This window comes from Ciconia boyciana, chromosome 13 (genome assembly GCF_034638445.1).
Source record: "Ciconia boyciana chromosome 13, ASM3463844v1, whole genome shotgun sequence".
Taxonomy (NCBI): domain Eukaryota; kingdom Metazoa; phylum Chordata; class Aves; order Ciconiiformes; family Ciconiidae; genus Ciconia; species Ciconia boyciana.
Genome location: NC_132946.1, coordinates 15,754,518 through 15,780,575, shown reverse-complemented (window position 1 = coordinate 15,780,575; position 26,058 = coordinate 15,754,518). Strand labels below are relative to the sequence as shown.

Sequence of the window (26,058 nt, the reverse complement as noted above, 5' to 3'; positions counted from 1 at the left end):
CTCCTGAACTCTAAATGACTTCTAAATTAACTATATCCTGTGAGGGTAAAATAAAAATCTAAGTTTTCATTCATATATATTAAAATTACAGCTAAGATCTATGGTTTTATTGAAGCACCTCAATCCCATTAAAATTGAGAGGAATTAGATATTTAGATATCTTTGTGGAAAAGTCATACAAAATGAGGTTTATTATGGACAATTTAATGAAAACACTGCTGTGTGTGCAACAATTGACAAAAAACCAGGCAAACCACTGGAAAAATGGAACAAAACAGGATAGGAAGCAGTTCTGAAGATTTAGTATGTTATGAAATCAATTTAGGAGATATTCTTATTCTGCCATAGAATGCTAACAAAATGTCGTTCAGTTCAATTGGATGAAAGCAGATGTAAAACTGAGGAAAGATATAGTTTGGGATATAGCATGAAATTATTCTACAGTACTCAGCACAACAAGAGGTCATTGCTCTTGCATTTTCTAAGCTGCCTCAGTGCTTGTCATCAGGATAGGAAAAACTGAGTGAACAGAAACATACCATACAGGGTAGAAGTGTAGAGGATATGGGCTGTTCAAGTAACCTCATTAATTGTTCTGTCTCTTGCTGCTTGGGGCTAATTCTGCTCTGGTGTGGTATCCTGTACATCTGCCCTTGTGAGTCTGTGATATAGACTGGGACTTGACCTAGCCTGTGATTTGACGTCTGCTACTCACATCCCATTGCTACCGGTTGGTGACATTGCTTTAAGTCAGTGGAAAGCAGGCAGCAGGTCCATGAGTGTCTGGTAACAGTCTGTGGCCTTAAAAAATTACCTACTTTGCCTATGCCCGAAGCTAGCCCTGAGTATTATATTGAAAAAATGTAATTTAAATATTTTATAGTATTCTATAAAATGGCCCTGTTACATGTGTATATAAAAATGTAGGTAAATGTTTTATAAATGTATATGAAAACTGAAATATGCTTAATGAAAATTAGAAATATCCTGGTTCTGATAGTATGTCAGCTGAACAGGCAGTTGGAAGAAATGTTGCTATAGAGAATTTACGTTTTCTGTAGGTTGTCTAAAAGCTACAGCTGTAAATGAACCACTGTTATGATTTCATGAGTAGTACTGATGTTCCTGATGTCTTGTACACTATTTCTATTTAAAACTACTGGGAACTGGCTGGTAAACATCTCTGTACTATGGAGAGATAACTGGAAAATTATGGTGCAAGTAACAATTGTCTGGAATTCCAGAATGAGTCGACATGTGAAAGTACCTTTGCTTGTGTGATGTTCTTTATATTTCTGACTGACCTCTAAATGCTCTGAGAAATGTTTCTTGGAGAAGTTTAGGGGTTACCTGGGTAGAAGAAAATTTTGCTATGAAGTTTTCAGGAAATCCGGCAGTGATTAATCTCTGTCCATACTTGAATGTTGTGTTCCCACGCAATAAGCCCACGTTTTCCCTGTGTTAAAGAAATTATTCTGTAGGAAGGAACCTCTGGAGAAGACAGCAAAATTACGCCTAAAATGGTCATTAAGTTACAATGTTTTTGTGCTGTGCTTACACTCATGTTTCCAAGAGTTGATTTGATTCTGTAACAATTTTATAGAAGTTTAGGCTGGCAGAGAGTTTAAATACTTGATTAACGAGTTAGCAGCAGAAAAGGTGTTGTGACTTTCAAGTCCTAAATCTTGTGTTGTTTCAGAGTCTTGCTAGAGAATCTGAAAGCGAGTCTATTTACACCTGGTCATTCTCTCTTCAGGGAAAGAAACAGTGTCTTTATGAAGGTATTAACGCAGAGCAGATCTAAAACTGACTACAGTTAAATGTAACCCCTTTAATTTAACAATAGCGTAGTTCACATTGTATTATCATCATGACTGGCATGCCTACCCGCAAGAAAGTCAAAAGAAAAAAAAAAAAGAGAGAATTACTTGTGAATTTTGAAGTTATACATTGAGAATTCATTTCTCTCAAAAATGGCTGTGCTGTCTGGGGAGAAATGTAATGGCCGAAGTTTAGCCTATGGTGACTGGTGGAAACAAAAATGAGTCAACAACTTGAGAGCAAAAGTAGTATAATATGACTTGGGCTGCAAGCTGGTGAAAGCTGTGGGCTTCGACTATGGACAAAAAATATTTTATCTATAACAAATGAGGCCATTCCCGGTGGAAAGATGAAAAGAGAAGTAGTTTCCTCAGCTCAGTCTGAGATGTGTCCAAGGGTGCAGTATACTATGGTTCAACTCTTGACTTTGAATTGGACCCAAGAACAGTAATAAAAATAAAATTGTTCAAATCATTTGAGAAGAAAAATCCCTTCAGTGCTCACACTCCCTATTTAAATGTTCCTTAAAACAGCATTTCCCTCTTCTACCTGTTCTGCTGAGTTTTTAATACATCTGTTTAAATGCAAATCTTGACTTTTGGTCTGTAGTCATAAAGATGTTTGACGCTAAAATTTTTATCAGAAATGTAATTTTGTATAGAAGCAGTAATGCAGTGGTAGGCCACAAGTACCGGAATGATGCATTGCTCACTCAATTTTGCAATGTGGGGAAGCATCCTCTCTAATATCGTCTGATGAGCATTATTATTTCCTGAATGCTCTAACTTATTTGAATACGTGTGATGCTAATGTACTTTTAAACTATACTTTGAGCATTTGCTTGCGCACCAAATCCTCCCTAAGGACCTTTATTCCTTCCTGTCCTCTGAATTTACTAGGATGGCAATCCTGACAAAGTGTCTAACTGTATCTTCAGGAAAGGAAGGCTTTCTTCCAGCCTAACATATTTCTCTTCTTCACAAGCAGGCTTAATAAAAGAGATTTGACTGGGTAGCAGGACGAAAACATGCCAGTGTGATGTTGAATCAACTGCAGATTACTCTAGTTGCTGCTGAGTATGTCATTTGTATTTCATTTTTCCCCACTCACTTGCAGACACTGCTGGCCCTCATTAGGACCACTGTCTGGGGTTACCGTGGCCAGCAGCCATGGTGTGTCTGCCAGGACCACAGCTGTTGAGCAGGGCTACAGCTGCTCTTAGTGACTGAGCTCCAGCTGCAGCAGACGAGGTCACATTTGCCAGAATTGTTTTCCTGTCTGTCTTGATATGATTGATATGGCAGTGTTTAGTGATGAACAGGTTGGTCACAACAGCATCGGACCACTAGTACCTTTGGCTCGTGGTTTGGTACAGCTCAGTCGTGGCACCACAACCACATCTACTGCTGCAGTCATACTAGTCACAGGTTCTGCTTTATGAAGTGTTATGAAGCATTCTTTTCCCATGGGAATGGTAGGAAGAAGTTTTCCAGTTTGTATTGGCTGGCCAGTCATAGGGGGCGTAGCAGAACACGGTGCCAGGACTGACAGGAGTGTTAATCCCAATCTTGACTTTTGAGGGATCAAGAGTTTAGAATGTCTAAAGGTACATCCATTTTAAAGAAGCACTATATACATACAGTGAGCAAGCTCTGTGCCTCATTCTAATAGCAGGCTTATATTTACTTATTTCTAGTATTAAGTGAATGTAGGTGGTTGCTTTCATTTACTTATTGTTTAAAATAATTTTCAATTATCATGGCGAGGATAAATATGAAATGTCAGATATTTGATTGTACTAGCAGTTAAAGAACAGAACACACCTTAGGTTTTGCACATTCTGCATTTTATGTTCCCTAGATGCCTTGTCATTAACTACATACCTTAGATTCCACATGATAGAGGATCTGAAGGGCACTGTGTTACATTTTCATTTTCATCATCTCTATCCAGTTCCTGAATTTGGATGGGTTACAAAGTATTATAGAAGACTTGAGCAGTATTGAAGCCATTTAAAAAATAGCAGTAACACATCAAGTGTATCAAATAGTCAGATTCCTAGCTGTTTGTCAAAGAACAAGTAATTTGTAAAGGAGGAAAATCTTAGCATTTGAACCAAAAACTATTTGCCTGCATTGAGACTCTGGAGAAATTATTTCTTACACACTCTATTCAGTAAGTTCATTGCTGTTTTACCTGCTCACTGAAATGATCATGGGGACTGTTTCATTGCAGTTCATGTCTCCTGATTGGTTTTGCTTTGCTCTGGTAAGATTTGTTTATTCACTGATGCTAAGGTTGAAGTGTGCTGGATCATTTATCTAACTGTTCAAGGTTAACCAACTTCTTATGCTAAAATGGCTTTTTATGGAGCACATCTTAAGGTTTTAAAAATGCTGCGCATTACCTTACTTCAAAAAATAAGATTTGAGTCCAGTCGTCATCATACTTTTGGGAAGATTGAGATTTTGCTTCCTTTTCCCCTCTCTCTCACTGGATAACTATGTAGAAACAGACTAATCTTTTTTTATAAAACACTGCATAGTCCATTTCTGCTTTATTCATGTGCAAGACCAACAAATGTCCTGAATATGTATGTAGGGCGCTTTATTTTTAAAGTGCTTATGTAATTTGCCTGACACTTATGTTTAAATGTTTGTGTGTTGAAAAATAAATATTTGTATATTCAGAAGTACCACACTAGTGGTTTTCACCCCAAATTCTAGTCAACTTTTTTCTCCTTAAGCCCTAAGCAAGTTTCATAGTGTCGTCGTGCATTTTTTCTAATAAATTTAACACTGGAAATGAATTCTAAACTTTATGAAGATACACGTTCAATGTGACACATACACAGACCAAAGTTCCTATAGAAAATTATGATCAGTGTCAGCCAGCCCTGAGGAAGTTCCTCTTTACTTGTGCTAGCCCCTTTTCATGTTTTCATCAACATGATGGCCTTAGTTTCCAGATGCTGTCTTCACCTGTCTGGATCTTGAGAGTTTACATGTTCTCAAAGTTATGAAAGCATGTGTCTACCAGTTCAGATCAGAGTCCTGGATCTACAGGTACATGTAGCACCAGGAGCATGCCCTGCATCTCCTAATGTCCAGGAGAATTTTCGGATCATGTGTTGTTCACATAAGCCACTCCTGGACCCCAGATTTAATACAATTAGCCTTTCTGACCCTCCTTGTCATGTTTTGCCTTTTAAATTACCTAAATTCTCAGCTTAACTTTTAGTAAATTCTCATTAGTCATTTTGGTCATGGTGTATCTGTAGAGGGGATGGAAGTGGGGGAAACAGGATCACAGTAGCTAAAGCCAAACCAGGGTCATAGCACAGATGAAATCCAGAAAAAGAGAAATCCTAAGGGGAAGACAGAACTATTTTTATTAGCAGTTTATCCCCTTATGGTGACCTAGATACCTGTGCTGATCTTGGGGAAAGGGGAAGCGTGTTATTACCAAGCAGTGAGGGAAGCTATTTGTGCTGACCTTAGGCTGCAGAGGAAGCAGAGGCAAAAATAAAATGCCATATAAATTGACAATGTGAAAAGGGAGCTTGCACGTAACAGCTTCAAGCTGTAATACAGCATTTCAGACCTGTTTTAAGGTGTTTAGTATATATTTGATCTCATGCATTTTTTTAAAGACTTGTCAATATTTTATTTCAGAGGGGGAAAGTATAGGCAAATAGATTGTTAATGGTAAAACATCTATCACCTGCTGTATGAAAGGAGATAGCCCATATTAAATGTTAGGGTTTGGATGCAGATTTCTGGTGCTTGATCCTATGCCAAGATATTGTTCAAGTTTAATTTCTTGAAGGCATGCGCATGTGAACAAAACCACTCACTATTTGATACAATTCACAGATCAAATTACTTACAGTAGTTAGCATGCTAGCCAGAACGATGGGTCAGAGCCAGTGCGCTCTTAATGTCTACATAGTGTTGAAAGTTAGGCCTAATGGTTGTCAGGAGTGAAAACAGTTTGTGAACTCCACTGTGTCGCATAGATGTCACACCCTGTGTGACTGAAGAATGACGGGTTAACATTTATTTAGATTAAGGCAATATGTGCACATTAAGATGTTGGTCACATCAATTCCTGCACGGAAGAGGCTTCTGCAGCATCGGTATCCTTAACTGAAAATAAGGAGGTGGGAGGGTAGAAGCAACAGGAATAGGTGTATTTCTTCCTCCATTAAAGCCTTCACAAAGCATTGCTGGATTTATGCCCTGCTGGCAAAGCTGAGTTATTTTTATTATTATTACACTTTTGCTACTGTCAACTGGACTTAGTAGAACTCCACTTGGTAGAAGTAAAGTTTTGCTTACTAGGGAAAGAGCCATCCTAAATACCAGGAAGTCTGAATGAAAGAGCAATTGTTAAAGAGAAAAATCTAAGAAATAAAGCATCTACTTTCACTTCAGTGTTAGTACTATTATGGCTATAAATCTGAATTCAGTGCCATAACTCACGTCTCTAAGATGTTGATTTTATAAAACTGATGCTAGGAAAAAAAACCACCCAAAGGTGAATTAAAATCTAAATCTTAAGATATCACACAAATGTTTGCTATTTATACTGTCCATCTGTCTATGGTGCCTTACAGATAATCAATATACACTTGCTAAAAAAAATCCTGTTGCTCTGGAGAAATACAGCATTTAGTACAGCCAGAAATTTCTGTAATACCCTAGCGATGACAGCTCACTGTGCATGACTGCATTTGTATAGTCGTCTAAGGATAAGAGCAGATTAATATTTTCTATTAACTGAATAGTCAAGAGACTTTGAGTGAAAGCAAGAACAAAACGTTTCTGTCCAAACCTTTGTGTTCTTGGACAGAGTGCCACTTGAGGGCTGCAAGGGGTGGGCAGGGCTGTCTACTGTCAATTGCACTGATGCTGATTTTTTTTGGTGGTGGGAAATGTTTGCATTTTGCTGTTGAGGTTTGGAAGAAATTCAGTTTTACTTGCTTGGTGATCAACAAGCTGTTGTGTGGAGCTCCTCATACTGCACTTCAAGATTTGCCTCCTCGTGGGCCTTTCTGTTGTCATTTTGGGCTTTTCAGAGGGTTGGTTTTGGTGGGAGGTTGGTACTGTCTTTTGGTGGAAAGAATATGTAAACTAGGGATTCTACAGATGATTAATGTAGTATCACAGCGAATCAGAACTACAGTAGTACTTCACACATCTGACTATCTATGTGTGCAGTAGGGTTATTTTCATTAGGGAAGCAAGCCCTAAAACTATAATAGTCAATTAAGTAGATTATTATGTACAATTGTACAGATGTGGCTTGATCTTTCTCAGTACAGAGGAGAAATGGTCACTGTCATGAAAAAAATTCTTCTATTTGAGCAGGTCAATGAACACTTAAATGTGTAAAACTATTGAAACATTTCTTATTTACTTTTCAAGATTTGCAGAATGCCATTTTTTGTGTTTTACAGCTCATGATGAACTTGTATAGTAGAATCTGCCATCTGAACCTTATTGAAGGTTTTTTTGCAGGTTTTTCAAGTACAAGCCTTTATCTAGTTTGGGTATGTGTGGCTACTTTTAGCAAGGTAATAGAATCTACCTCCTGAGACATCACATTAAAAAATGTTAAAGAAATGCATTGTTATTACATTAAATCTCAGAAAAATAATTGGCCACTTTGAAATAAAGTTTTTCTTATTGAGTGACTTCTCAGGGTTACAAGGGTTTAGCATAAACAAAACTGAAATAAATACAATGAAAAAACTGCAGCACACAAATTCTGTTTAGCTTACCCTATGGCTTTTAGTGTTCATGATAACTAAGAGTGAAATATGTACTTGGCCTTCGGTCAGATTCTTGGAGGGTTTTTATGATTTTGGTTTAGAAACTTTAATTTCTTTGTACCTACAAATATGTAAAGGACATATATTTGTGAAATCACTGGAAAATGAACAGTTATGCCTTCTCTGAACTCTCCAATGTACCAAGTTATTCTGAAGGGCTCCTAGTAACACATCTGCATTGTAGTGAAGTAATTTTTGAGATAAAAGCAATACCCTTCATTTCTGGGTTCAGTGGTTTGGCTTGGATTTTGTATTTTAAAAAATTGCTCATGAGCATACTAATTTTATGGGACTTCATGTTTGATATTGAGCTTCCACTTATGAACTCATTTGAATATTCAGATTTTTTTCCTATTGTTGCATGCTGTTCCTTTCACTTCCTCATGATTGTTTTGCACAGGAAGGTTCAGGGAACTTCATTAAACCAGGTGTTTACCCTGGTCAACTCTAAACCAGTGATAAATGGATGAGTTGAGTATCATAAATTATAAAGCCTTGAATTGGCAGGGCGTCTTTGCAAGTTAATTGTTGGATCTCATAGATTGTATAAGTTCATCAATATCATGAATTTTTGATATCCTGAGAGAACAGTAAACAAATTCAGTTTTGAATTTTAACAAGCGCCATACCTGTTAATTTGTCTGCTTTGGAATTATGAGCTCTAGAGCTAACAGCAAGGTAATCCACACTCATCAGTGTGCTATTATCTGCATAAATACCAGTTCCGTGACAGCAGTGACTGAGTGATTAGCTCAATTTTAAATTGGATAAATAAGGAATAAAAGTGCTGTGTTTCATTAAAATTGCAAGTAAAAGCAGAATGGAAGAAGATGTCTTCATCTGGTGTCATGGAATGTGTTCCGTTGATTTTTGATTGTTTGTTTTAACTGTAATTCTTGTGATGATGTTACATAGTATAATCAGCAGATTATAGTAGAAATCCACAGTGGTATTCCAGAAGTTATGTGTAACAATTTTGATTTGTATAGATAAGACACTTTCAGTCTGACATCTAGTACTGGTTGTGCCCAGATCTCAATGTTAACTCTTCACTCATGCTCTCCCAGAGACGTGGTTTACAGTCCCTGGTACGTGCATTTCAGAGACATGCGTTCCTAGAGCTGTCGCCCTACACATCCTACTTCCATAGCAGGATGCAAAGGTTAACCATGTGTATTAGCTCAGCTTTTATTCATATAATATTGTCACCCAGGAAATGGCCAAAATACTTTATACAAAAAAAGTGCCAAGAATATTTAGTAATTTTTGATTTGCAATTAGAAATTGTTGATCATTGTCTAGCCCTCGTATAGATTTCAGACTAGTGAGTGAAGCCAGAGTGGAAGAGACGTCTTTTAAAGTCATTCTGTCATAGCTGGTATCTTTCAAATGAGTATAAAGTGCAATTCATACAATTTCAGCAAATACTGTTTGCATCTTTTTTCACTGTTCCTAGATTTTGAAGTTACTGCTTACGTCTCGAGGAAAGAATTAAAAGCACTGTGGGAGAACAAGTAGTGCTCTGCACAAATATACAGCACCGGTTCTGCATGAGAAATAGCGCTGAACTTTGTAGGAAGAGTATTTTGAACAGGTCCAGTTGATAAGCACTCTAGAATCAATATTTCATGTTATTCTACTATACAAATATAACACTGATAGTGGCAGCACTACAAGAGGCTTGAAACAAGTCAATGTCACAGGCAGTTAGCATTCAGCCTGCATATCCAGGAGGCAGTTACTGGATCTCTTGCTGTTATTTGGTCAGGGCACCATATGATTGAATGGTAACACCAGCCATGCTTATAGCATCTCTAGGTAAGTCTGTCTAACCTTCTTCACTCTTTACTGGATCCGCACTGTGAAATTTCTATAGAAAGACTGATGCTGGGTTTTTGTCTTTAAATTGAAGCACTATGTTTAAAGGATTGATTTTAATTCCTTTAAATCAAAATTTGTTGCTGATCTTGAAATAATAGACCAACTGCAAATATTATGCTCAGGGAATTAACTCTGGTTTTGAATCAGATAATTCTCACAATAAAGACTCTGGAAATTCTTTGTAAGGAAGGTGGATACTCTTTGACGTTGATAAGTTAGACGATGGAGTAATGGAAAGATGGAATAATGAATTAGCAGGAAGTCAAAGAACTTCGAGGAAGATAACTGGTGCTTATGCCCATTATTGTTGCAGTTTTTTGACATTTGAAGTGGTTTGCAACTCTTCTCTTATTAGAGCTAATGCCAGACAATCAGTCACCCTAGCAGAGCAGTTCTATGCCTAACCGTTAGCAATGCTACTAATAATTGATGTGCAGCAGCAGAATTTGTAAATGAAATTAGCTCCCCAAAGTTTAAGTGTGACTGTGATTGAAGTAGTAATGATAGAGTTCATGCAAGTACGTTTGCCATTTATCTAAATGTATCATTACTGACAGTGCTTTTTCGTTAACATTTTGTTATCCTTATTCATGTCATTGTTATAATGTCCTCTTAGATACCTGCAAATTATACTGGCTTGTACTCGCCTCTGATCCTTCCTTCCCACCCCTATACCTCCTTCTTTGGAATTAATTTGTGTAACATCTGATTTTTAAGATCTCTGGGAGCATCTCCAACATACTCAAAGGAAAGTGCTATTTACACAATTGAGGAGTAGCTTGGGTTTTCTCATAAGTGAAGGCTTTTCCATGCTTTATCAGAGGGGCACGATATCAGTATTTTAATTCAAAATTCAAAAAGTTGGTTTTACCTACAAATGAAAGTGAATAGAACTAGAATTTCTAGCAATCCAGCAATGTATAATACTTTGAATTCAAAATCAAGAAAGCCACACCTCACCATGGATTTGATAATATCTGTAGCTGAACTTGGGAGACTCTTTTTTAAAACTCATAAAAATACTGAAGGAGAAATAATTTTGGTGAAGGTTCCATGATAATCTGAAAATAAATTGATCAAACCTAAGCTTAGGCAAATAGATTCTGATTAAAAAAAATTAAATCCTGTATCTGTTTTCTGAATCTTCAAAAATATAACTTGATTCTGTGATGATTTGTGATGATTTTCTCATGTTCATTTTGTGATGATTTTCTCTTGTTCCAGTTACTTCTGCATGTAGAAGTCTTAAAGGGCTGTAGGACCAAAAGTTTTCAGTATTAGTGAATCTCAAAGCATTTGTTACGGAAAGATAGTCAGCTCCATTTTGTATACCAAAAAACCCAGGAATAGTTCGCAGTGAAGCAGGGTTAGAACTGTTCAAATTATCTTGATATACTTTAAGGATAGATAAGTACATATGATTTGTTGTTTTGGTTTTTAAAATAGACTAATTGCTCTGAAGAACTATATTGAGATCTGAAAAGGAAAAGCTTATATTTGTATGTGTTTCCTATCACCAGAGTAATTTTTTTCCAGAATTTCAGTAAAGATGGGGAAAAAATCCAGCAAGTTAAATGAGACAATATGTATAAATTCCTAGAAATGCTTGTTTTTAGAAATCCATCCAACTCTCAGCACTGACTTAATTTTAGAGCTCAGAACTGAAACAGCTTAAAAAATAGTTTATGATTTAATCGCTTTCCAGCCACAAATATATTTACAGTGTATCTACTGTATACCAAGTGAATGGTATATACTTCCTAGCCTGGCTGGTAACTTTTGGTTTTTTTCCTCATGAGGAAGCTGAAATGCATAAATACAAATGTGATTTTAGAAGGCTATGCCTGATTGCAGTGGTGCTTATTTCAACCTCTGCAGCAAAAGAACTGGAGGGCTTCCAGTTCATTCTTTTTTTAGTATAATAGCTCCCATCTTCAAGCACATTCAGCAAATTCAATATCATTGGTAGATAAGACAACAGATTTCAAACAGGATCTCTGTTGCTCAAAACATTGTAGAATATCATATATCCACATACATGGTTCTGCCCTTATGGCAACATTTGACTGTTGGCCCAAAAGAGTTAAAAAAGCTGTAGCTTTGACTCAGTTTTTAAGTCTTTGCAGGTTTAGTATTTTAACATTAAAACAGTGTGAATGAAGGATTTTAATCTGGGGTTTCTTGTAGGAAGTGATTTCCTGGGCACCTTTAAATGTAAGTGTCCTCTTTAATAACACATTATTCATGACACGACATTTTGGTTGCTTCATTGAATGCAGTTTATTCTTCTAGTGTTTTATGTTTAATTAGTAGTGTACTAATTGATAGACCAGACAAGTTCAGTAAAGTCAAGGAAACAACCTCCCCTAGGTTTTGCCAGGCATCTAATTTATATGAATTTCCTATAAATCGTAATAGTGATGCTTTAATTGGTTAAAATCCACATGGAAATTTAGTGACAAAAGACCATGTTTCTTAATTTTCAAGCAGTGAAGTGTATAACTTTCAAATGACAATGCTTTAATTAAGTGACAATCCATTGCATCTGCTATGGTGGTAGTGAGGGGGGACGATGAGTGTGGGAGCAGCTCAGCTCTTTTCGATGTCAGTGGCAAAATGCTAAAGGGAGGTGTAGCACACCCTACTCAGAGCTCTCTGGTTTGTATAGGTGTAACCACACACCCTCTGTTGAAAGTTCTTGGAAAGAATAAATCGGTAATTAGATTTAGCTGTTTAATACTTGGGGGCGTTAAGCCATTTTTCATTTCCATGTCTATCTTTCCGTCTCTAGAGATACACTCTGTTTAAATTAAGGGAAGTAGGGTTGTTGGAGAGTGACTTAGAGGCTTCTAATACCAGAGATCCAAAGTCAGGTGAAAATTTTTGAAGAGCCGTATCTGTGTTCCCTCGTAACAATGTTGAGGTCTTGACAGCGATGTAACCACTGTCTTACAGTCTCAGATATCTTTCTGTGAACTTTTCAGAATGCCAAAGTCTTGCCCTCCACTTTTATTTTTTGGCAGGATCTTTGACCTCTCTTGATAAATATATAGAAGTCAGGGTGTTAAGCTGAAGCACAACATTTGAGGCAATGTTCAGGAAAAGGCAGTTAGGGGAGTCCATCTCTGCTACAGCTGGCCTCCAGGTGAGATGCTGAAAAGAAGGGACACTTGCTGAAATTCAGGAAACCTGTGATTTGGCTTTTCTGTTTTGTTTGTTTGTTTTTAAGGACTCCATGAACAGTCTTTATTAACACAGTCTATAAACCAGTTAACAATAAGGTAACAGCAGTAGTTTCTCTGCTTGTAACAGTAAGGACAGCCTTTTCATAAAAGTTAATCTTCCTAAGCAAACAAATTTTAATCTGTGGTTTCCATCTTCTTCTGCTTTTTAATAGTATTGCTCTTTTAATATCAATTCTTTTCTAACAAGATCATACCCTGCTCCCTCAGGCCATGTTAAAAAGGTCAGTCACTGAGTGGTATTTTAATTTAAATAAAGAGTGAAAGACAGACTGTTTTTGCTAGAATACTAAAAGATCACCTATTTAAATCTTCCTTTTAATGTCTGTTTAACTATCTTTCTTTGAGGCTTTTTCTATGACCTTCAACATAATTTAAACATAATTTTTAATTCATTATTCATGCCATTAAATACTGAAACCTGTTTCTTTCTGCAGTTTATTTCTCTATTATATGCATGTGTTGCATTTTTTTCTTTGGTTCTGTAATGATTTCTGGTGTACTGACATTTTAAAAAACAGTACAGAAGAGTGCTTATTTTGAGAGGGAAAACAACCCAATATGTGCACGTTTGAATTACATGGACAACATTATTTAAGATAAAAAATAAGGTGGCAGGGGAAAGACAGGTCAAACCTGGGGCCTCTTCCCTTGATAAAGTCCCTGTAAATGACACTGGTCCTGTGCTGCTGTGCGTGGGCTGGTAATGGGTTGCTTTGAATGTTCTAAATTTCTGAAGTGCTTCAGCTTCACACAGCAATAACTGTGGCAGCTCCACTGACACCCTGACACCAGCTCTACATCATTGTTTTGGCTTTTCAATTTTTTTCTCACTTAGTAATTGAGTTTCGTGACTTCACGCAAAAGATGGAATGAACTCCAGATAGTTATGTTATTATAGATTAGCCATAGTGATACTGTGGTTTGTAGAGACTTGATATGCTGCAGAAAAGCACCAAAAACTAATAACATTGAATAAAGAAAATAAATTAAGCCCTTAAAATGATGTATTTTCATGGCCAGGGACCAGCTTTTCAACTTTTACTAAAGCTGATGAGCTGGTATCTCATTTGTTGTACCCAAGTAAGAAGTGCACCCTTTTGAAGCAGTGTGAAGATACACAGATTCTCATTGCTGCAAAACACATGCACAATTATTTTTTTATTGTCTGTCAACATTCAGTTACTTTAGAAATATAAACTACTTATGTATCTTTCCCCACTTGATTCAATGGTCTTAAACATGGCACATTCACAAGCAGTACTGTTGGGCAAACAAAGAAAAAAAAACAATTTTCTGTTACTGTATCTTCCCAGGATTTTTGTCTGATAGTCATTAGCAGTACAAATTAATTGGTACTTTTAAGAAGAGTACAATGCGATATTAAGGGAAAAAAGGTACAGAAGAAAACAAGGTTAAGTCATAAGAATGAAGTGACATAGGTATAATATTTTACAGTGTTCCTTTGGAATTTTTTAAAGCAGGGGAGAGAAGGAAAGAGGTTCACAAAAGCACAAAGCTTCACAAAGATTTGGGACCAGTTCCATAGCTGCCAGGAGCACAGATGCCACGTGACTCTCATGCATTTGTCAGCCCTGTCACAGTGGCCTGCAAATCAGCTGGATTCCCTCGCAGCTCACTGAGCCGTGGGCCGACACATGCCTGTGGCTTTGCGTCTGACTCTGTAGGGCCACTGTGGCAACTGCTGAGTAGGCAGCTGTGCGACATCCTTGCCGCCTTTCTGCTCCCCATTCTGGACCGCATCCAAGAAAACGTAGTAGAGGACAATGACAGCTTCAAGTGATGAACTCAACATACCACAGGTCCCCTGTCCTATTTGTGGCATTTGATAATAGGATTTCAACTCAAAACATCAGTAATGATACTTTCCTGTCCCTAAGCACACTTCAGGTAACTGCATACACCACTAACCAGCCCAATAAACATTATCAGCATTTTCATCAGCTTCTCATAATAATCCTAGGAAACTAATACTCCCCAGTGTGCTGTTCAGTTGATAGCCCGTTTGCTTAAGAAATACCAGCATCACCCCTGCCAAACATTGGATTGCCGGTACAAATTAATGGACTCCATAGCTATGTATTCAGTTAATGGAATCCATATATTCAGTCACCTAGTAAGACCTAGCTATGAAATTACTTCCTCTTACATTGGTCTTTGAGAAGAGTTATTGTACCAGAGCTGAACTGGGATTAGGTGCCTTTATCCACAAGATATATGTCTCTTTTTTTTTTTTTTCCTCTCTTCCCCCCCCCTTCCTTTCCCACCTCCCCTTTCAATAGTTTGAAGGAAGGCGACAATTTGTGACAAGGTTAGATTTGTGTACTGCTTGTTGAAACACTGCGTTAGGCAATAATTTAAAGAGCAGTAGTAAAGTAACAGTTTTCTAGTGTACCATTCTCAATTCTGTTTTGCAAAATACTGTCCTACTATTATAATAAATAAACTACATGTCTTGTACTATATGGCTGCTTCTCTGGGCTGGCTAGGTTATCCTATTGCTTTTACACTACTTTTTGTTGCTTTGAAAATTGCTGGTATGATGTTGAAGCACATACAGTTCAATTCTTCACAAGTTCTTCATTACAAACATTTAAACTGTGAAATATAGGTAGACCTAGGGTTGCCTAAATTTTGTGTCAAACTTTATATGAAATATGTGCGAAGAACCACTTTATTGAGTGCCTAGACAGAAGAAAAGAAAAAAAAAGAAAAAAGAGCCTTAGTGCTATATATATTTTGAGTTTATTTTAGTGTCATCAGTGTAAAAATAATTCTGTTAATGTTGCTAAATGATATACATATGCTTTTCCCAGTTGACACAAAAGTAGTATTTGTGGAAAGCTTAAGATAAAAAATATCTCTAGATTCTTCAGAGAAATGAGGCTCCTGTTTCCATTCCAAAAAACCAAGATGGATAATCTGGAGTTTGCAAAGGGGCTCATTAAAATTAATTCTTCACAAAAATTTCATGTATTGATGAGCTGAGCTTTCTTCTTAAAAAAATGTGGTTATGTTAAGATAGCTTCTTTGTTTTTCCAAGATTCAAAAGTTTTTGTTTGATAAATTATAGCTCTTGGGATTCTCAGTACAGAATTTCAGAACTAGAGTCATTTTACATCCTATTGATAGTACACTGATTTGCTTTATTGTGTTTGACAAGCGAGGCTCTCTCCCCCTTGCAGAGCAGCCATGTGGCACAGAGCCATGAACCTTACGTAAAACAGTTATCTGTCAACTGTTCAGATTTTGCGTCAGAAATAGGCTTCTACTCTACTTCTGATCCTTACCATACATAGTTGTTAAATAATAAATAACAATTTTGACTTCAAAGCTGCATCTTTTGAAATGTTTCTTTATAACTAAAGCTCTGCGGTGTGCTCAGCTTCAGTACTGAATCCAACCAACATCAAGTTCTGTAGAGTGACCTCAAGCTTCACAATATACATAGGCCTTGGTTTTTAAGTCTCAGGTCTTTTATTTTGAACAGATCTGAACGTGTAGCCTCTTTTTCAGCACTGCTAGCCTCAAGTGTACAGAAGTCACCTGGCAAGCCATAAAAAGGTGAAGTTTAAGAGAGTGATTGTTACATCTTTTTATCCATCTTCTGGTTTTTGAGCCCACACTGATGGGCTCAAAATACCACCTCTCCGTGGTATTGGAAACGTACCTTTTTACTTGCTTAATTAACAGAGCCTCTTTACTGTGCCTTTTTGTGCCTGTCTGCTGTGCCAGACGCCGTGCAGTCCTGCCAGTGCAGAAGAGCCAGCCTCACCGTGCTCTTGTGCAGATGCAGCCTGGTCAATTCTCGGCCCCACGTTGGCATCCCTGGGTGAGCTACGCGGCACTTGTCCTGGGACTCGGGTGCCTGCAGCACTGCGGAGACACGTCCTGAAACAGCAACCCACGCAAACACACGGGACTGGGTCTTGTTTCTAACCAATCATGTAGTGTCTTCTTGTGATAATCTGCACAAATTGAGTTTCTTCTCTTCCTTGTGTGAGGTCTTGTTTTGGTAGATATAGTTGAACTAGTCCTTATTATGTTCCAGAGGTGCAGAATTGTGCTGAATAATAAAATTCCAGCTGTAGTCGAGATTTACTTTATTTTTTGTTGTGGTAAGGCTGTCTAAAAGTTATAGTCTTGTGAGTGACTTCTGGCAAGTTTAAAAACAGTAATTTAAACAAAAGCAAAGTATCTTTTAAAAAGATAAATCCACTTTTGTTTTTTTCTTTTCCAACCAAATATGTGATTCCTTAACAACTAATTAGTTGTGCTATCTGCTTGCTAGGACTGAACTTCAGGTTGTAGTGAACTGTCTGTCTTAACATTCATGGCCATTTTGATCTCAGTGAGTAGAAAAAAAGTAGATAAAATCTAAGCAAGTGGCCATTGAAAATATAGAACTTTCTTTATTACGTTAAGTTACCAGTGATGGGGACATTGAACTTTGCCTTGTTTCAAGAATAATCAAAGATAATCTGCTGCTTTAAAAAAAGGCAAACCCAAAAACTTGCTAGCTGACACATCACGTAACTCATTTGCTGATGGCATTGAATCATTAATCTGATTTTTTAAAAATAGTAATTAAAATGTTCACAACTAGGCAGAAGAAAATTTTATTTTTTTATGCATGTATTCTGTGTATATGAGACAGAATTAAAGACAATAATGCTAACTGAATATGTATTTTATGTTTTTAATGGCTTTTTTTTTGGCAGAAAGAGCTTATTCTGCAACAACATCTTATTATGTGGGTTTTTTCATGCCCTGAATATATATATATATATATATATGTACAAAAATATTTAGAAATGTCCAATATACTAAACATGTAAGCTTTAGGGCCATCAGCTTCAGCTTTTTTGCCATAAGAACAAATTTTTCCAGCATGAGCCTGTCTTTAACTGAGTTGGAAAGTCAGTATCATTCTTTTTGCCCCAAAATGCTTTATTAAAAGTATATATTTCGTGTAAACCTTTGCACCTACAGAGGGCTTTCTTCCCTAGATGAATTAAAACAATCCGCACATGGATATAGAACCTATTATTTTCCCAGCAGGATGTTAAACTCTGCTCATCAACTCTTGCAGAGCCAAAACACTTATGAACACCATACAGGTGAATGAGCTGCAGCTCTAATAGCCACGGGTCAGCACTTGATCTCCAACCGGTAAATTTTTCCCCCTTCAAAGAAACTTTGCTCCTGAGACCTGGACACTTTATGCTGCAAATAACTGTTTTACCTAGTGAACAGAAGGCTCAACTTTTTTGATGAAGCAGACACAGATTCTGCCTGCATTGCAAATCTACTCTCAAAGTAGGGTCTGGCTGCTGCTGCTATTTTCTAGACTTATTTTGCAGTGTGTTACTCAGTAAGCCATTTTAGATACTGCCCCTACACCCTCCCTCTCTGACTAAGGAGATTCCATTAGTGTGTTTTAAAAGGCAGAAAAAGGAAGTCAAGTCTATCAATATTAAAAGATATTTCTCAGTGCAGAGGCGGCTTTGGTAAATTGGTTAACCTACTTGTATCATGAGTTATTCATAATGGTAGATTATACTGATAAAACCTCATAATTCATATTTCTTGCTTCTACTTCTCTGTGGTTTTTTTTCCAACTGCATAAGCATGTACTAATACCTAAAAGGAAAACTGCAGTGATGGTGATTTTAAACTCAGAAGACTTCAGAAAATGAAAACTGGATTGTAGTATGTGTGAGTTTATGAATAAATTAGCCCAGAGTGATCACTTTTACGAGAATAGCTTAACTCTGAAACATAATGCCATTGACATAAAAAACTTTTTTATTTAAAGTTTGATTCAGTATTGTACTTGAGCATGATTCTAATGTTATATGAATATTGTCATTAAAACTACTTAAAGTCCGACATGTTAAATTACAATACCTACTGTTGAAAAATAAAACCCAAAGAAGTGGCACTGAATATTGCATTTGGCACTTAAGTACTCTGTATTACATGATACTTTAACGCCCTGTTAATTTGAGATGTGGCAATCCATGTTAGCTTTTATACTCAGGAAGCAACTTCATCATGCTATGTATTCGTGCCTTTTTGCTGAACTTGGATTTTCTCCACCTTGCTATTCATTCCTCTTTGCAATTATGGTTGTCAAGTGTTTGCCATCCTCACAGCTTACTGTGCTGCTTACAGTTCCCATGGATAGTAAATGTTTTCCTTGCACTTGCTCTTTTTATTCCGTAGTAGGTGTCAGCTTTCTAATTTCATTTATTTTCACCATGATGCTAAGATAAATGAGAAATGTCTATAAAACCCCTCTTCTTCAGTTTATAAAACAATAACTGATAATGTTTAGAACAAGACTTCTTTTACACATGGCTTATTTCAGACTTAGAGAATGTCACTGACTTTTTCGTTCAACGTCTGAAGCTAGCCACTTCTGAATGAGGCATAGCACAGCTTTCACAAGATAAGCCAAGTTCTATGTTTTTCTGCTAATACAAGATGCCCTGTGCTATTAGTCTTTTTACTGCAATGATTAACTTGAAAGGTTTATAAGAAAAAGAAAAAAAAACATATTTAGCAAAGATCTGAGGTAGAGTTAGTTTGTCTACCTGTGGTACTGAGATGCGCTATTCAGATTCGTGGATGCTGTGGACACCTTTATCAATGTATTGATGAAGGCCTGTGGGAATATAACAGTTTTAAACAAGTATTTTAAAGGAGAGATTCCAGAGTGCTTTATATGTGTTATACTCTCTTTGTTCTGAGCAACTGAAAAATAAAGCAAAACAAAAAAAATATTTTATTTATAATTTTAAATGAAAGGTGAATTTTACAGGATGCCCATTACAATGTGAAATAATAAATGATAAAAGGTTTTCTTTAATGGGAAGTAAAAATGTCATGACATCACCAGAATATATTGCAGAAGAGGAAGAAGCACAGCTCTTGCCCAGCATACTGATAAGCAGTGCTTCTGTGGTTTTCTGCTGTAGGAATGAATAACGTATTTTCTCTTTTTCTCATATTTTGTTATATATATACACACTGTCATGGATGGAGTGATGCACTTCACTTATAAGAGAGAAGCAGCAATATGTTTATTGATATAAAACAGTGGTTTAACAAAGTTTGATAGTAAATGCAACAGTGGTTTAACAAGATTCGATGGCAAGGTACACTTGCTTATTTACTGCATAGAGGACAGGGTCAGACAAAACTGTCAGGGAGACCCTCCTGTTGAGTCATGAGGTTCCGAGAGAACCCCCTTGCGTTCTAAACTCCTTCCCTTAGAGGAGTCCAGGTGCAGCTGGATCCAGACTTAGTCCTGGACTTGGTCAACAGTTTATGTCTAAAGGATTATATGTGCACAATCAATCTAAGATATAATCTTAGCGAAGCTTACGAAGTTTAGCAAGCTGTTAGTCACTTACCGAGGATCTGTTGCGGCACGGAATCTCTGAGTATCGAGGAGTAAGTGATCTCTGCGGCAGGCGTAACCTTGAGAGGCGTCCCTATTCAAGGGGAGATCCTGGCGTGCAGCCTGCTGCCGTGCAGGAGAGCTCCAAGGGCTCTTGGGCTGCTCACTGTTCGTGGGGTATGATGACTGACTCATAGTCATATTTGCATACCGACTATGGATGTCAGTTTCTTCCAAATTTGGCTTGAGTCGGCCATTGACCAGCACTGTGGTTAGGCGGGCGCATTGCTCAAACTAGCCCTTGGCTATTGTGTTGTTATCTGTCTCCTGAATCCACTGTGAGCGGGAGACAGCTGTCACGACCGGACGCATCCATTACGACCGCTACTGGTGGTTATCGCTTCAGCAGGGTTACAGGACGTAAAGGTCAGGTCAGGTTGAGGGGGGAGCACACTCTCACACACACACAAAGGTATCTAATGCAAAAGAAGTTTTTTCATCAAGAATGTCTGAGAACTGCATACCAGGCTGTAAACTGTTGAAATTTGTTCATTAAAAGTTTATGGTCTGTTGACCTTTCTTCCTTAAAGCATTGTATTAAGTACATTTCTTATCTCTGTTTTGCATGACAGATTGTTTAGCGTATTTCTTGTACAGAAGAGTGGCACTGAGTACCACAAAGACCTCATTTAGCACTTGCAGACATAAGCAGAATGTGTTTGAAAATGTTGCTGTGCTCTCTAGTGGATAATTTAGTTATAAGTGTTTAAGAAATTAGTATCAACAACAGTTATAAATTTATATTTCACTTAACTGAAAGACCTACATTAAGAAAAGTAAGACCTTCACCAGTAGAAGGGCTCTGCTAAAGTGTAGGACTGTATCTGTATGGAACAGCTCACAGATTTTGGTACACATATTTCATTTTTGCCATATTTAGGGAGAATCCACATTCTGCAGCAGCTTTTTTTAAAGACTCTAATTTTCAATGGTACAGGCAGCAAGAGGATTTTGTCCTCAGCCTATCTCGGATCATGAGAGATGTCTGCTATTAAATGCATCCTCCATCCCTGCTTCTAAGGCAGTCTCTTTTTCTCTAAGCTGTTACAAAGCAGATTTTAAAATACACTTACCTCATCTTGGCCAATGCAACCCAGAAGTTTGCTTTTCTTAGTTTTCTTTTCAGTGCAAATCTGTGATGAATTTAGTAAGATGCTTTGGAATGACTGTATTTGCTTCTATTGTTCAGAGAAAATCATGCTAGGTGCAATATAAGGTTCTCAAGAGGTGAGTGAAATATAAAATTATATGCCTTGCATCTTTAAATATTCATTATTTAATCTGTTTCTTTTCCAAAATGAGTTTGTTGTGATAGTATCTACTTCACTGCATGGGATTCTCTTGTTGGAATCAATAATCTTGCCTCTGTTTTCTGCTTTCTGCTATCCTGTGTTCAGAACACTTCTGACGAGCCGTAGAGGTTGGCCCAATAATCACTTCACTGGCATTTCTATCCTTACGCTCAGTGAAAACTCAGCCACGATGGTTATTATTTTTTGATTCTATGGAATCACAGTGAACAATGTTTGCCAGGTAATCTGACCATTGTGATTGTACTTTTTTGTACTACTATCCTCTTTAGGATTAGGAAGGGAACCTGTATTTGGCCCTTGTGTCTCCATTCTTATTTCGTTTAGTCTGTTCAAATCTTTGTACTCTTCTGTCTGTGTTCTTCAGTCTTTAAGCAATTATATTCTAACTCTTTTCCTGCCACCTCAACAACTGTCACTGGTGGTATCATGCAGACTTCCCAGATAGTTCAGTGGCAATTTACACTGTGACTTACACTGTAATTCCAATTATTCTCTCCTTTTCTTGGCCTGACAGTCATTCTGGTTTGAAGGCATGTCATTTTTGCTTATTTGAGTCAATTCCAGCTGCATTAAATTTATTGAGCTGCTTATTATTTGAAGATTCATGTACTAGAATTGGCACAAGTGAAAACATCTTTCCTGGGAAAACTTCATTTCCAGTGTTCTGGTATTGCTACCTAGTAGATTAGCTTCTTTGTTGTGAGTCCAATAGAACTGTATGTAAAGATGCCTAGAATGGTGAATCGTTTTTCTAATGACCAGATAATTGGAGCAGCAGATTTCAATAAAACAACATCCTGTCCCATTTTGCAAGACAAACCCATTGGTTTCATTCTTTATTGTAGCTGGTATCCCACCTTCTGTTGTCAAGTTCTCAACTGAAAAGCTGTGAAAACTTTTCCTCTTGTTTCAATTGATGTTTTCACATAATTCCTAAATTCTGCTTTCAGTTGATGCTGCAGAAATGTAGCCATCTACATTTCTGTCTGTCTTTGCTCACAGGTGGATGGATAGTAGCTCAGTTGTTATGGGGTTGTGCCCATGCAGATGATTTCATATCTCCTTGGATATGGTAAAAATTATTCCATTTTGTGTAACTGTATTGATGAGTATGTGGTATATGATTCATCAAGAGAATTAAATCTTGCTGTATTCTCACAGCTCTCAGATTCTAGTTTTGGAGTAGATTTAGAATGCTCTATCTTTTCAAGTCTTTGATGGAAAGAAGTTTCCCTCCATACACATGCCAGCCACTTATTGTTCCAGGTGATTCAGTTATGACTGTTCAGATACCCTTTTTCTGTCTTTCTGTTCTGTAAATATGAAAAAAAAATAGAATAGGAAATAGAATAGAGAATCTAGTTTTGCCTTTGGTGGTGTTTTTCTTTTCCTTGATTTTGGCAGTTAGATAAGATTTAGTTTAGTTTGAGGTTTCATGCCAGATTTCGAGGTAGTGATGAGTTGTAATTTTACCCTTGTTGTTTCATGCTTTCATAATAACAGTATTAATTCTATTATTTCAATAAACACTGCATAGCTTTACAGGTTAGAAAACAATGCTCATACAGTTTATTTGCTTGGGGTGATGTGTAATTATAAAAATGTAAACAAACACAAATATGGAAGAGTCTGTTCTCTTGAAATATTGGTAAGTCTTCTAAGGATGCAGATAGAGCAGCCATCTAAAAAATCTTGAAAGGGATATGTTGAGAAATCGGCATAGTAGGTGTGACACTTGTATGAGGAAGACATTAGTGTCGTGAAGAGCAGTTAAAGTCACTAACTGTGTGGCTGTTAGAACAGCAATAATAAAACTACCAGAGCAGAGTTGATGTGATGGTCAACTCTCTTCTCTAGATGTGCATGTTAATAAAAATAGATGAATCTTTAAGTGGTGTAGTGTTCCAAAAATCATTCTACTCTGACTTCAAGTTTAATTAGTGAAATTGTCCAAAACCCACAGTTCTTAGCATAATACAAAAAAAACTTAATGATGTGTGATGACTCACAAGAATACAGGAAATTGTCTTATCTTTTGTAAATTAAGTCTAACTCTTCCCATCTTATTAAAAGATGATGCCACCTTATTGTCAAAGCATTGGTAGTCAGGGCCTTCCAATCTGTTTTTAAACAACTGATCTAAACAACAAAATATTACTGGCCATTGTTTTTGGCATTGTAATTCAAATAAATCTCTGTCGCTTTTGTATTGTCCACATAATCACGATCTGATCAAGATGTGCCGTACTGGCTTGTCTGTTGAGGATATTAAATATGTGTGTGTACATAAATATATACGTAGTGTTTATTCAGTGCAGCAGATGTTCAGGGGAGAGAGAAGTAATTTGGACTGTGTAATGCAGTACACAGAATGGTAACCATTTTCCTTTCCTCTCCATCTCTTTCTCCCCAGTTTGTTCTTGCTGCAACATTAACTCAAGCCTAGCAACAGAGTTCTGGGAAAGTTGTGCTCTTTACTGCTTCGTTCTCTCAACACCTATCCTCACCCCATTTCCTCAGTTCTGTATCTTTTACCTTTTGTGCTTGCTTCATTAGGCTGTCTAAAGCAGGGAAGGCTGTCTGGAGTCTCATTGTTTGTCCATTAACAATTTCACACCTCAAAATATTAGTAATTCCCCCCACTTGCCACCATCTTCACTACTCAAATCAAATTACCTCCAACGGAATCTTATTTACCTAGGTCCTAACATACTATCTTTGCCATCTTTTCTATCTCCTTGTCTAATTGATACTGGCTAAGGTAAATAAAAGTCTTAGTTCTTATATGGAAAGGCAGAGAAAAGGATTGCAGGGAATGGCTTTTTTAAATTCAGTAGAAACATCTGGTTTCTGCTGCTACAGGTTCTAGATCAGCTAGACTTCGCAAATAATACATGGACGGTAGCGCTACATCATAATGTTTGAATTTGTGGCAAGAAAGTTGTCCCTTTTGTACGCACGATCTGACATGAATTGTTAGCAGCGACAGAATCCAGGATCTTCAGCGCTGCGCTAAACAAGCAGTATCCTGTATCTGCTTGTTTTCGGGGATACAGCCCTCTGTGCATGTTGGAGATACGGCTTGTTGGGGCAGGTAAGGAAACGAGCAGAACATCCTGCAGCTGGAGACCAGCTTCCCAGGGCAGCAGCAGGAGGTGGTACAGAATTGATAGAATAATGGTACAGTATATTTCTTTAAAAAGACCCAGCAAATGTATTAGTTTGGGAATCTTTCTGTGATTTTGTATATAAAAATATAAAAATAGAAATATCACACACACACATATATATATATATATATAAAAATAAAAGGATAATCTCCTAAATCTCTTTGTTCTTTCTTTCTAACTTTCCACTAGAGTGAGATATGACATACTTAACCTTTGAGTAATATTTTATTACAACATGATATAAAGTTGACTTGCAGTTTTATTATTACTGTAATTTTCATTCAAAATTTTATAGCCACAAATTAACTTTATTCAGTTGAAGTCAATATGGAATATGTTGCCCTGACTTGTCTCCTGAATTGTCACTATTTTCCTTCTCTGTTGTTCAAAGTGTGAATGCCATTTTGTTTTCCAGGTAAAACTAAAACTAAAATGCTGTAAAAACACTATTATCTTCTGAGTGGTGGAATTGAGGGTTTTCTTGAAGAGAAGTGAGGGGAGCAAAGGCCATGAAGTTATCTGAACCTCAGGATGTACTAGAAGTTGGTGGCATTTGGTACGAACAATATCAGGAGGGGAAAAACAGTGATACTAGAATTAAATAATAGTCCTGACTTTTCCCGTGGTTTTAAAAAGAAGTCTGATCTCTCTAGAAAAGCATTTTTGGTAGAAGTTAGTGTCTGGAGCGGGGACATGAGTATCATATCGCGATGAAAGTGTAATTCAGTGTTTCCTCATTTGAAAGAATGTCGTTCCTTTAGTGCCGTCTTTAGCTCCATGTGCTAGATTGAGCAGACACAGCCAGACTCTGGCTCTTGGAAACACTGCTTTGTACGCTGGGTAGTTCAGAGTATACGCTCTCCTTGTTCTCTGTACTGCCACAAACTTTACTGTTCTCTAGTGACCAGTACTGATTACGCTAGACAGAGGGAAGTGGAGCACATGGCTCTATTTTGACACAGGCCACCTCTTTATTAGCTCGTTAAATAATGTATAGAAGCTATATATGCCTCCTCGCTTGTGGACTGGTATCCTTATTCCATTGCCAGGTTAAAGAGCTCTCACTGTACAAGTAATGAGTTCTTTCATTTCCTGCCGTTCAGAGTGGGGGGAAGGATTCATAGCCCTGATGTCCAAAACGATGCCCAAGAAATCAGAGTTAACATTTCTCTCACGCGGATCGACCTCTGCCTGCACTGGGGGTTAGTCCTCAGAGGATCCTGGCAGCTGACTGCACTGAGCACCGTGCGCAATCTACCTGCCAACATGTATCTGCCCAGTCTCATTCCTTATGTGCCAGCTTTGT

General features: G+C 37.3%; 1 long non-coding RNA gene across 4 annotated transcripts in view; it reads right to left on the bottom strand.

Moving 5' to 3' along the window:
* LOC140659164 (uncharacterized) overlaps positions 1 to 20,372 on the bottom strand; it is a 31,083-nt gene extending 10,711 nt beyond the window's left edge. For 2 of the 4 annotated variants that reach the window (XR_012045008.1, XR_012045007.1), the window contains exons 1-2: positions 20,223 to 20,372; positions 19,401 to 19,471 (exon numbers count right to left, since the gene is read on the bottom strand). This is a non-coding gene — a long non-coding RNA (uncharacterized lncRNA). Of the gene's footprint in view, positions 1 to 15,492; positions 16,930 to 19,400; positions 19,472 to 20,222 lie in introns of those variants that run through there. The other 2 variants (XR_012045006.1, XR_012045005.1) reach the window with 2 other exon arrangements.
* Positions 20,373 to 26,058: the final 5,686 nt, after the last annotated feature.